The sequence below is a fragment of the Camellia sinensis genome, chromosome 10 (assembly GCF_055761805.1).
Source record: "Camellia sinensis isolate YWXY chromosome 10, ASM5576180v1, whole genome shotgun sequence".
Classification (NCBI taxonomy): domain Eukaryota; kingdom Viridiplantae; phylum Streptophyta; class Magnoliopsida; order Ericales; family Theaceae; genus Camellia; species Camellia sinensis.
The window spans coordinates 61,903,510-61,915,973 of NC_138970.1; positions in this window are offsets into that span (position 1 = coordinate 61,903,510).

Genomic DNA, 12,464 nt, shown 5'->3' on the forward strand with positions numbered 1-12,464 from the left:
CTAGTCGCCTCTTCTGCGTCTTAGCCACCACTTTGATTTTTTCTTTAATATTCTTTTTGAATTATTTATAGATATTGTATTTATGTATATAAAATTTAAATTAAATATAAATAATTTCACGTTAAATAAAAAATTAAATATAAATTAATACTAAGATACCAATAAGATAGACAAAAATTAAAAAATACAAAAAAAAAAATTACTTTGATCCATGTGATGTACATAATTATGCACATTCTGTCTTTTTTATTTAATATTGTATGCGTGTAGCTGAAGGCATGGTGTAAATAAAATAAGGGGGGGAAATGAGAAAATAAAAAAATATGGATGAAAATAAAAAAAAAAAAGAAGAAAAATAAAAAAATTAATAAAAAAGGAAAGAGGGAGGAAAGTGTGCAGGAGAGAGAGAATGCATGAGTGAACAAAAAAGGAGGAAAAGAATGTGGGTGGGTGAGAATTAAAGAAATATTGACATTGAGAAAAATTTGGGAATTAATCTCTGCCATTGATACAAAATGTATCTCTTAGACATTTTGGCACATTTTCAAAAATAGTCTTGCTTTATTATATAGATTTATTTGTATGTGGAGCTAATTTTTTTTCCCAAATATCATAATAATTAAATTACAATTTTATATATATATAAAATAAGTATTCCTCAAATATAATCCATACAAAATTGGTTATTATAATTAAAATTGAGTTTGTGTAGAAAATAGAAAAGACATTCTGATATCACTTTTATATGTATATATATATATATATATATAAGTCTTTACAATGTAAAAAATAAGCCTTTAAAAAATGTGTCACAAAAGAAAAAGAAAAAGAAAAACACTACTTTTATTACATATATATATATGCGTGTGTATGTGTATGTGATATTGTCTAGTTTAATTTTCGAAATATGTTTTTCTGAAATATAAAATTTTTTGAAATATTTTTATAAAAATTTAAAATTTAAAAACATTCATAAATTTCATATGATATTATATTTCTTAAGGTAGAAATAATCTTTAAATTTTTTTAAAAAATAATGTTTATTTTTGAGTGAAGCATCAATAAATCTCAAAATATGATCTTGAAAATTATTTAGTTCTCTCTTCTTCTTTTTTTTTTTCTCATGAACCCAGGGGTCTCATTGAATTGAAAATTACACAAAAGATAGTCACTTACACATTTCGGTTTAATTTTTGAAGGATAAAAATGAGTTTATTTAAATGTGAAATTACACATTTGGGCAATAGGCACTATAGAGGTTTTGGATTTTCTTTCATTCTAGAACAAATCTCAAATTACGAATAAGCATGTAACACTTCAATATAACACTCCAATAACGTAGCACACTAAAAATTCTTTAGTGTACTTTTTTAAAACATAACAATGTAACGCTCCAAACTTTTCTCAAATATAATACTCCAATGTAACACACTAAAAACACTCCTTAATGTACTTTTCCCAAACATAACACTCTCATCAATGTAATCTCAAATGTAACACTCCAATATAACACACATAAAAATACTAAAAAAACTAATTAGTGTATTTTTTTTTAAACATAATACTCTTAGTTTGAAATTATACATTTATCCAAAGCTTATTAAGAAATTTTTGTACTTCTTTTGGAATGGTTTGAAAAATCTCACACCCTTTTCGAATAGTTTGAAGAATCTCATATCTTTTTTTTAGAATGTTATATTGGAGTATTACATTTAAAAAATATATATTAATTTTTTTTTTGTGTGTGTTACATTAGAGTGTTACACCAATGAGTTTTTTTGGAGTGTTACATTAGAGTATTACATTTAAAAAATGTATACTAAGAAGTTTTCTGAAAGTGTTATATTGGAGTATTACATATTGAAATTATACATTTGTTCAAACCTTATTAAGGAGTTTTTGTACATTTTTGAAATATTTGAAGAATCTCGCATCCTTTTAAATGTTTGAAGAATCTCTTATTTCAAGTTATTTTTGTATTCTTTTGAAATGTTTGAAAAATCTTTCATTTCAAGTCATTCTAAATAAAAAAGAATCTCATATAAAAATTCATCTCAAATTTGATTCTCATAAATTAGGTATCTTACCTTTCTAGCACCAAAAAATAAAATAAAATAAAATAAAATAAAATAAAATAAAATAAAATAAAATAAAACATAATAGAAATAAAATTATAATCGTAAATCTAATTTTCAAATAATGTATTAAATTTATCTTTTTAAAATTAATAGTACTAATTGATTTATTAAAAAACTCTTAAAACTAATCAGATCATTATTCCTCGAGATAAGATTTATAGATTAATTTTTCTTTATTTTTATCAAATTAATTTATAATCTAACAAAAAAATCTTAGAAAACCAATTCTATAAATAACAATGATTTAAACCATCTCCAACGGTTCATCAAACTTGACATCAAATTTAAATTTTGATGAAAAGTTACTGTTTGGTGCTCCAACGGTTGCACGAAATTGATATCAAAATGAGCTGATTTCAGCAAATCATTGTGTGTGACCATTGGAGCAGAAAAGGTTCAGAATTTTACACATGGTGGTCGACCACCTGGATGACCACCTGGTCGACCCCTTGGTCGACCACCCGGTTGACCAACCGGTCGACCAGTGCATGAAAAATTGGCCTGTGAAGATAGGTTCAAATAGTTCAAAAAGGTTTTAAAAAAAAAAATTTGCCTTCATCGGTTGACCCACGGTTGTAGGTTCAAACAGTTCAAAAAGGTAATAAAAAAAAAAAAAATTCACCTAACCGGTCGACCAATCGGTCGACCTGCCAGTCGACCATCTGGTTGTCCTGAAGGAGATTTGATAAAGGTAAACCGTTGGAGCATTCAGTATCAAATTGAAAAAATGACTATTTTTTTATTCAAATTTAATAAAACATTAGGTGAATCGTTAGAGATGCCCTTATAATACTAATTTTGATGATGTAATAGAACACAAATGACATGAAAAGAAAAAAAATAAATAATCACAACGCAATTAATAACACTTACTACCAACTGATCAGAGCTGATTTTTGAGCTACAAGACTTCAGCTCAAAGCATTTTTTTTTCTATAAATCAAACCAAAACCAGAGGAAGCAAGAATTCATGGGTCTTTTCCCAATATAAGCCTTTTTTACATTGCATTTCCAAAACTAGGCCAACTTCTGACGGAATTCCAAAACTAAGCTAAAGCGCCATTACTATTCGCGCTTTTACTGTTAGGAGCGCAAAAGTAGATGAACAGAAAAATCGCTATTACAAATAGCGACTTTGATTAATAAGTCGCTGTTACGAATAGCGCTTATAGCGTTACTTTTTTTCCCAATAAAAACGCTGTTCTTAACAGCGCTTTTCACACAAAATTTTGTTGCCAAAAAAACGCTATTGCTAATAGCGATTTTAACAAAAAAATTTTTGCCAAAAAAACGCTATTTATAATAGCGATTTTAACAAAAAAAATTTTGCAGAAAAAACGCTATTTATAATAGCGATTTCAGTTCAAATTTTGTTGCCAAAAAAACGCTATTTCTAATAGCGATTTTAACAGAAATTTTTTTTCCGCCCAGCATTTTTAACATAAACTTTGTTGGAATAAAACGCTATTTTCAAGATAAAACAAAAGAAAAAAACATAAAACATATTTTAAAAAACATATTTACACTGTATATTTTAGTACTTGGCTTTACTAAAGCAATTATCATGTTAAAATATGTTTTTTTTTTTCTTTTGTTTTTGTTTAGAATGTGTAATTCATAAATTTTACATAATATGAAAAAAAACCTCTTTTCATATATTAATTTTACATACTATTTTTCATATATATAATTTCAAAATCATATTCATGTAGATATTATTAAGCCAATCATGTTCATTTATTTGGCTTTACTAAAGCCGTTGTCATGTTACATTTTTCATTTTTTCTTTTGTCTTTGTTTTGATTTAGAAAATGTAATTAAAAATTTTTTTTCGTCTTCACTAAAGTTGTTTTCATGTAAATATTTTTTTTGCTTATTGTTTTGTGTAATTAATTATTTTTTTTTTCGCTTTACTAAAGTCGTTTTCATGTAAATTTTTTTTTTCTTTTGTTTTTGTTTTGCGTTGGAAGGTGTTATTTAGAAATTATTTTGGCTTTACGAAAGCCGTTTTCATTTAAACATAAATATATATTTATTCTTTTCTTTTGGGTTAGAAGGTGAGAATGTAATTCAGAAAATCAGTTTAGTAAACCAGTTTAGTAAAACCGTTTTGTACCCGTTTTCATTTATAAAATTTATTTTTTTGTATCGTCTTTGTTATGGGTTAGAATGTGATATGCATGCTGTACAGTTCGAAGCACACCCACACATTGTGCAACTCGACGAGCAACGACGAAGGGTGAGACGCGAAGACCACCGCAGAGTAGGCCAAGAAGACAAAGGCCACAGCGAGAGCTCCTAAAATAAATTTTCTCAACATTTTTGTAATAATACTTAATACATAATATACGAAGTCAGTACTTTACAAAATACTCATACGGGGTATGAAAACAACATAACTGAAGTTGCAAATGTAATAGTTTTCAGTTACGTAGGTAGTACAGACATAATTCTCCCACAAAAATACATTATGGACACCATGAACTGAACACACATTACATACATCCTGGACACTCTTAACTGAACACACAATACATAAACATAACAGTTAGATAGAGAAACACCTAATTCATGACCTAATATTGCATATTAATAGCCGTAACATTTGACAGACACAATACATAAACATAAACTTAAACATAAACATAACATAACATAACAGTTATACTTACTCTAACACAGACATTACATATTAATGCAAGTTGTTATATTGCCGAAGTGTAGACATTAACACCTAATTCGCGCTTAAATCGGCAGGTGGCTCAGAGTCTGAACAATCCGAAAGCTCAGCGTCAGAGACAAGTTCAGGATCCTCCATGATAGCCTTGATAGCCGCAACATTTGGTTCTGTTTTGTTCTTCTGGGCATCCTTCTTAAGTATGAGTAGCTGCATATCACGGGCCAATCTACGACCCATTTGAGAAATCTCACATTCTAGTGTTTGACATAGTCGATCAACATTATCAGGATCTTCCTTTTGGATCTCAACAGAACGTGCTTTTGGCACCTTCAGTCCTCTTTCCCGACATAATCTTTCGTTTTGCACTCGCTCTATAAATAGTGCGGGCCACTTAAGAAGTCTAGCCTTTGCATAACCATATCCTGTTTGATTTTCTGATGGATCCTCCACCAAACCACATGGATCTCGATAGTACTTGGGCATGACAAAATGTCGCTTCCCAAACCTATCATGATAAGCACAAGAGGCATCCAAGAAAGGAAATGGTGTTTCATCTTCAGCATCGCCACTTCCCCTTCCCCCTCCTCGTCGTGAACTTTCACCCCTTTGCAAGTTCCTACCACCTCTGCGACCCCCACTCCCTCCTATGAACCATGTAGCCATGCTAATTTTTTAAAACAAATGAATAATAATTTCGTAGGGCGAAATGAGTTGTAAGGTTGTGTCTTCACCTTGAGTTGTAAGGTTGTGTCTTCACCTTTACTCGTTTATATAGTTGATTATGAACGGATAAATGAGAATCCCACATATATGCATGCTGACTGTAAGGTAAATGCATGCTGACTGTAAGGTAAATCAGTAGATTCACTGTTGCCATGTGACTTTCTAAATTGAGAATCCCACATATATCAATACGAGATGAGTTGTCACTGTAACAAAAAAGTCGAGCAAAAAATGGAGAAAACCAAAGCATGTGCACCAAGTCACATGACTTCACAATCCATCTGCATATACGAACAAAATAAGGGCATGGTGACTGTAAGGTAATTCAGTGAATTCACTGTTGCCATGTGACTTTCTAAGTTGAGAATCCCACATATATCAATAACAGATGAGTTGTCACTGTAATAAAAAAAATCGAGCAACAAATCGAGGAAACCAAAGCCTGTACACCAATTCACATGACTTGACCATCCATCTGCATATAAGGACAAAATAAAGGCATGCTGTTGTTAAGGTAAATCAGTGAATTCACTGTTGCCATGTGACTTTCTGAGTTGAGAATCCCACATATATCAATAACAGATGAGTTGTAATAAAACAAATCGAGCAAAAAATCGAGAAAACCAAAGCCTCTGCACCAAGTCACATGACTTCACAATCCATCTGCATATACAGACAAAATAAAGGCAGGCTGACAGTAAGGTAAATCAGTGAATTCACTGTTGCCATGTGACTTTCTGAGTTGAGAATCCCACATATGTAAATAAGAGATGAGTTGTCACTGTAATAAACAAATCAATAAAACCGAAGACTGTGCACCAGGTCACATGACTTCACAATCTATCTACATGTACTGACAAGTCTCTCCACGATTTGACTACTCAATGTGTGAAAAAATGAAGCTTATGAAGCTTACGGCCCGCTATTTGTATTTCATTGAAAAGTATGACTATTTGAATTGTTCTTGTCATTTGGGAAGCTATTCACCGACCTACCTGTTATGTTTTATGTGTTGTTGAAGGCGGTAGTTCGATTCACCGAGTTTAGTTTTTTGTCAACCCCTCATTCATTACCGGAGTCATAATTTTTACTGGACTTTCAAGAATTGGAAGGTGACTCTTTCTTCTTTCCTGATGGAGATTGAAATTCGTTGTAATTTCATCCCTATTTCAGCAGCCCCAGTTAAGGGAACCTTTTCTCCGAGTTGCCTGATCTATTTTATGTGTTTTAAGTATTCACATAATTGAACATACATTAATCCATTAATTAATCCAGAACATTCATTAACAAATTGCAATTCAATAAAGAAAGTCATGAACTCATAAATGTGTACTTATAAATGAAGGTATTTCATAAACTTCAGGTTCATAACAAAAATACTTGAAATACATCCGTACGTTACACCAACAACAACGTTGTCTTACACTCCAGGAACGAACATATGAAAGATAACGGTGTTTGATTTCTTATTCGTCATCTGACATGTAGTAGTCAAAGAGATATTTTTCATTGTTGAAGACATTATTTCGCTCAACCATTGTCAAATCTCTGTTGCTTGCTTCTGCCATTTCAGTGGCTAGCTGAAGCATGAAATGTCGACATCTCCGCATCAACATCCTGTTGTTCTCCTTCTTAATTCTGCCAACTACTTTTTCATAGTCACTCACATTTCGTCTAGCCATGGTCAATGAACGACGATGAGGTACCGGTGCCCCAAAGTTACGTAGATCATTATACAATCCTTCTTGCTCCGTTACCCTGAACGCCCATTCTGCTCGGATACCAGCATAATAATCCTTCGGACTTGAGTACTTTTCGCTCTTGTAGTCATACATAAATGGAGGTAGCAGCCACACTTTCGGATTTCTTTGCCGGCGTGAACTTCCTGCACCTCTTGAAGACACTGTTAATAAAATTAAAAAAAATAATAATAATAGTAATTGTATATCTATTACTATTGTTATGCCTTCAACAAATATCATACTGGGGTATTTATAGACATGATAGTGGTGCTAGGGCACTATGGAATAAGTGATACACGTGATATTATTTGATGTTATTCATTTCATGTAATTTTGATTACCCGTGACTTTGTGTACCTGTGATGTAGTCACGGACGTGGTTGTAAGATAAAATAATAATTGTAGGCCATAGAATCACAATGCTATCCCTTCATATTCGAGCAGTGCGTTGTCAAATAAAACAAAATGCAGTGAGTTGTCACATCGGCACATGAAACTATTTTGTCATGCTTACTTTTGTAATATAATAAGTACTCACTTGGAATTGACGATTTCAGTACGTATAAGTGTTTTCGAGAAATTATAAATGAAATCGAAAAATGAAATTTTCTTTGTATTAAAGTAATATTGTTCATAAACTATCATTGTTTTTCTCACCAACATAATAAAATGGTCACCTGCTAGGTAAACACGATTGGAACTTTGGTGCCTATATTTTATCTTATTTTCAGTTAATGAACTTCACAGTCATCCGATTTTTATTGTCATTACACAATCGTCCATCATATTTTTTTACCAACATAATAGCATTTTCTGCTTCTTTTCACAGTCGTAATAATGTGACTTAGATGAATTCTGAAATGTGCGGAAAAAACAAAGCATGTAAGTTGCACTGCAGAAGTCACATGCATCACGTAATGTCAAGAAAAAAGTCACAACGTATACAAGCATGGCAAAGTAAGAAAGTCACATGCATTACTGCATCACTGAATAAAGTGACATGCAGCATTGCATCACTGCACAAAGTCACATGCAGTGATGCAGTGATGCACAAAGTCACACGCATCACTGTATCACTGCACAAAGTCAGATGCATCCCTACATCGCTGCACAAAGTCACATACCTCCTACGTACTGTGCCCATTGCAATTATGCACAAAGTCACAGGCATCACTGCATCTGCGGCACAATAGCCGATGCTACAGGCCGTTGATTCGTTCATGACTGCACAAAGTCGAGTCCTGACAGCCATATGCACTGGATAAGGTCAGTGGCATGCATGTGATCGAACAGGAAATTGCATACATACAGCTACCATGTGTATATATGGTATAAATATCGTAGCATACAACAACAAAAGTTTTACAGCCATTTCTACCGATATCATCATGACATATACGGTGGTTGATCTATATTCAGCAATGGGTCACTATTGGGTTGCAGATGGAGATGAATTTCAATACCCATTAAATCCAAATTTGCGTTACTCACGTGCCACCGTCAATACCATGAGAGCTGAGTGGGAATTTCGCAAAACTCGAGCAAACGTTCTCGTTGAGCTATGTCGTGAAGTTAATCTTAAATTTCCTCGCCGGTTAGCCATGCGTATGCCAACTGACACTCCACAGTTGTTGCAAAGGGCATTGCATCGTATCCGCGACGAGGTTAATCGCATGACCCAACGTTTGCAGAGGTCCGGACTAATGAAGACCACAAATGAGCGTGCCGAAGATGGGTTAATGGATGATGCACACCAGTACTACGCCTGGAGCATGGATGTTATGTATGAATCTGATATTGAGATGTCAGATGATGATGATAATGAATGAAATTGTTTAGATGAACGCCCAGGGCATTTCTGTAATGCATGCAATTTGTAATGCTTATCCATGACTTATCAATGAAGCGAGATATTTCAATTATTTTTAGGCTTGAACAAACATATTTTTATAGCTTCTTTACACGTTTTGTTCAAACCAAACGCATTTGTAATTTATGTTCTCCTAAATTACGGATAATGAGAGAGGGGTAGAGATGTGAAACAGATTTGTGTGATTCATCAATATAAATAAGAATAAAAAATTGTGAAATTATAATTGCGAATAAATAAATATGACACTTACATCAGCTGTACAAGTTTGACACATACAACCAAAAAAAAGAAGAAAAAAAAACCTATATAGTCCATATCGCAACCGCTAATGCCCTAACCTGCCCCCAGTCCCACAACCCCGACTGTGGATCTCCCTCCTCGGTCTCCTACGGTAGACTCTCTGAATATCTGGCACTCTCTCCCCTGCATGCGGCCCTCCACTGACTGCCTGTGGAGCCTGTGAGTGTGAGTGTGACCCCCCCTCTCCTGCATCTGATGCCCCTGATCCTGCCTGTGCCTGTAGATCAGATACTGCTGTGAGCTGTGAAACTCCCACTCCCTCGTCTGGTGCAACTGTATCACGATCTGCAGCTGGACCCCGACCTCTGCCTCTGCCCGCACCCCGACCTCGGCCGCGACGTCCCCCACGACCATAACCTCTCCCTCGCGCTCTGGGGGGGCTCAATATGGCCCTCATCATCAATGTGTGAGATGTCAGTGAGAACTGCATCATGTGTACTCCTGGGCGCGGTCGAAGTAGTCCCCATAAAAGCAGGTGGTAACTGGGTGGGTGGGGTAGCAACATCATGCATGAACCGGGGCGCGGTCGAAGTACTCCCCAGAAAAGTAGGATGTAACTGGGTGGGTGGGGTAATAACATCATGCATGAAGCGGGGCGGTGACCAATCAGGGTCAGGGTCAGCATGCTGGGTAAGATGTACGTGTGGGGAATATGGAGAAATGTATGGGGTATCATGTGGTGGGGTGACTGAAGTCGAAGGACCTGCTGTGGCTGGCGCTGAACTGGAAGGCACTGACGTGGACGGGACTGATGTGTCTGGAGCAGCTGCTGCAGTGTGTACACCGTAGTCCCCAAAATGCAGACGATCTACCCGATGGGCATGCTGGATCCCCTCGTACAATAACTCTCTAATCTCTACAAGGGCCTGCAGACCAAGCTGTCCATCACGTCTGAAAATGGCGTCCTCAGCCAAGTGATATGACCTCCCAGCTCGAACCACCTGTAAAAAAAATCAGATATATTAGGTTATAGTTGACTGAAAATAATCAATTATGATATTAACAATTATCGGAGATATAGTACGCTACTCACCAATGACTCGAGAGAAGGCCCAACTCCCTGATATCCGGCCTCGGACAAGTGGCTCGGATTACCGACAAGTAGGTGTGTATGTCGCCGATACCACAACATGTAAGGGTCGGGAGAGGGGAGGACCCCATCGCTCCAGTCAGCCTGTACAATAGTGTCGCGACGGGCATCCCACAACTGTATGTATCGCATATGATGCTGACTCCAGTCAGTGCTGGCTCGACCACGTCTATCCGTCGCATGCAACCGCCACTCGGTGTCACACCGATCCGGCACAGCCTGGACCCGACCAAACTGTCGGAGGACACGATCAGGGAGATGCCACTCAACCACGTCAAAACAAATGAGTGGTACTCTCGCCATCCATATATCCTCACCTAGGCGGCAGTAGTCTGGGAGCGTGTGGAGGACATCAGCATAAGGCTGCCAGATAAACTACAATAACGACAAGTCTATTAAAAATCGCTCATAAACATATACTGTCCATATGATAATTAAAATTTAGGTCTTTAAATTTGATACCTCGCCGTCTATCATCCGGTCAAGCTGGTCTCTATACACAACCACTACGTGGGTCGATACGACCTCGTGGCTCATGTCAACCCTCCACCGGCTACCTCGAGGTCCGGCCGGCATCTGCATGTCTCCCTGCCCGATGGGAAGCTCACCAGGACCAATTAGTTGCCGCCTAGACGAGGCAATGCGAATCAATCTCTCCCACGCCCAAATCTGCAATAGTTTGAACGCAATTACAATACTGAAATATGCCATACAATATGAATTGACATGTAATAAAATTCTTACTAACCTGTAGCAAGACAAGGGGTCCTCCGATCTGAGTCACACCCACCTGAGTGGCTCGACATAACATCCTATACAAGCATGCCAAAGCCGCGGCGCCCCAGCTGTACTGGCCGATGACGTCAATGTCTCTCAATAGTGGCAAATACATCAGCTTGAGCAGGTTCTGTGACTTATCAGGGAGAAGTACCCCCCCAATAAGCCACAGAATATATGCTCGCGCATGCTGCTGTACTAACTCATCTGCAGCATCATCTAGAAAATCGCCTTGAAAATGCTCCGACAGCCACCTCACCCTCACTCTACCTGCCTGTAAGTCTACAGGTGTAGGTGCTACTCCCAATAGCTCAGCACATAGCGCTATCCACTGCTCCATCGTCAATGATGGGTCAAGTCCAGTAACTGCTCTCCCATCAATCCGTAGACCGTATAGGACAGATACGTCCTGCAATGTGACGGTGGCCTCACCGGTCGGGAAATGAAATGTATGAGTCTCTGTGCGCCATCTCTCGACGAGAGCAGTAATGAGTGGGTGGTCCAGTCTGATATGGCCTATACGATATACACCATAGAATCCCGCGCGTAGTAGACACTGCAAGACTCTATGGTCCAATGGACGATCCCACAGGCCGGAATCTCCCTGTCGGCATGCCACCACGGTGCGTGACTAGTCCTGCATAACAGAATGAGTATTTTAAATTATAGCATTATCAAGGAAATGAAAAACAAAATGCAGTGTATTTTCATTGTACGCGTAAAGTCCAACAAACGTTATTGCATACCGGGTCCTCCCATATACTGTCAGCCCGATGTGGATGACTCAAAAGGGGGACCTCATCAGGTAGATGTGCCATGAAGCCTGTACAGTTGAAAAACAAATACATTTTGAAAAACTGTATTGGTGAGCATGTAATTTAACTATATCAATTAAGCTCAAATTATTATGTACATGACGACTTGGAAAATAAATGTGGTTGATTATTTTAAAAGTATAAATTTGTGTGCCATTAACATGGAAGCAATTAACTAAAATCAAAATTTTGCATATTATGTGCCATTAAATATGATAAGCAATTCAACATAACCTATCGTTATCTATGCTTCGGACTAATATAAAAATCTTTTACAAAGTCATTTTACGATCTCAGTTACATAAGCTTAATAATGACCAATAACA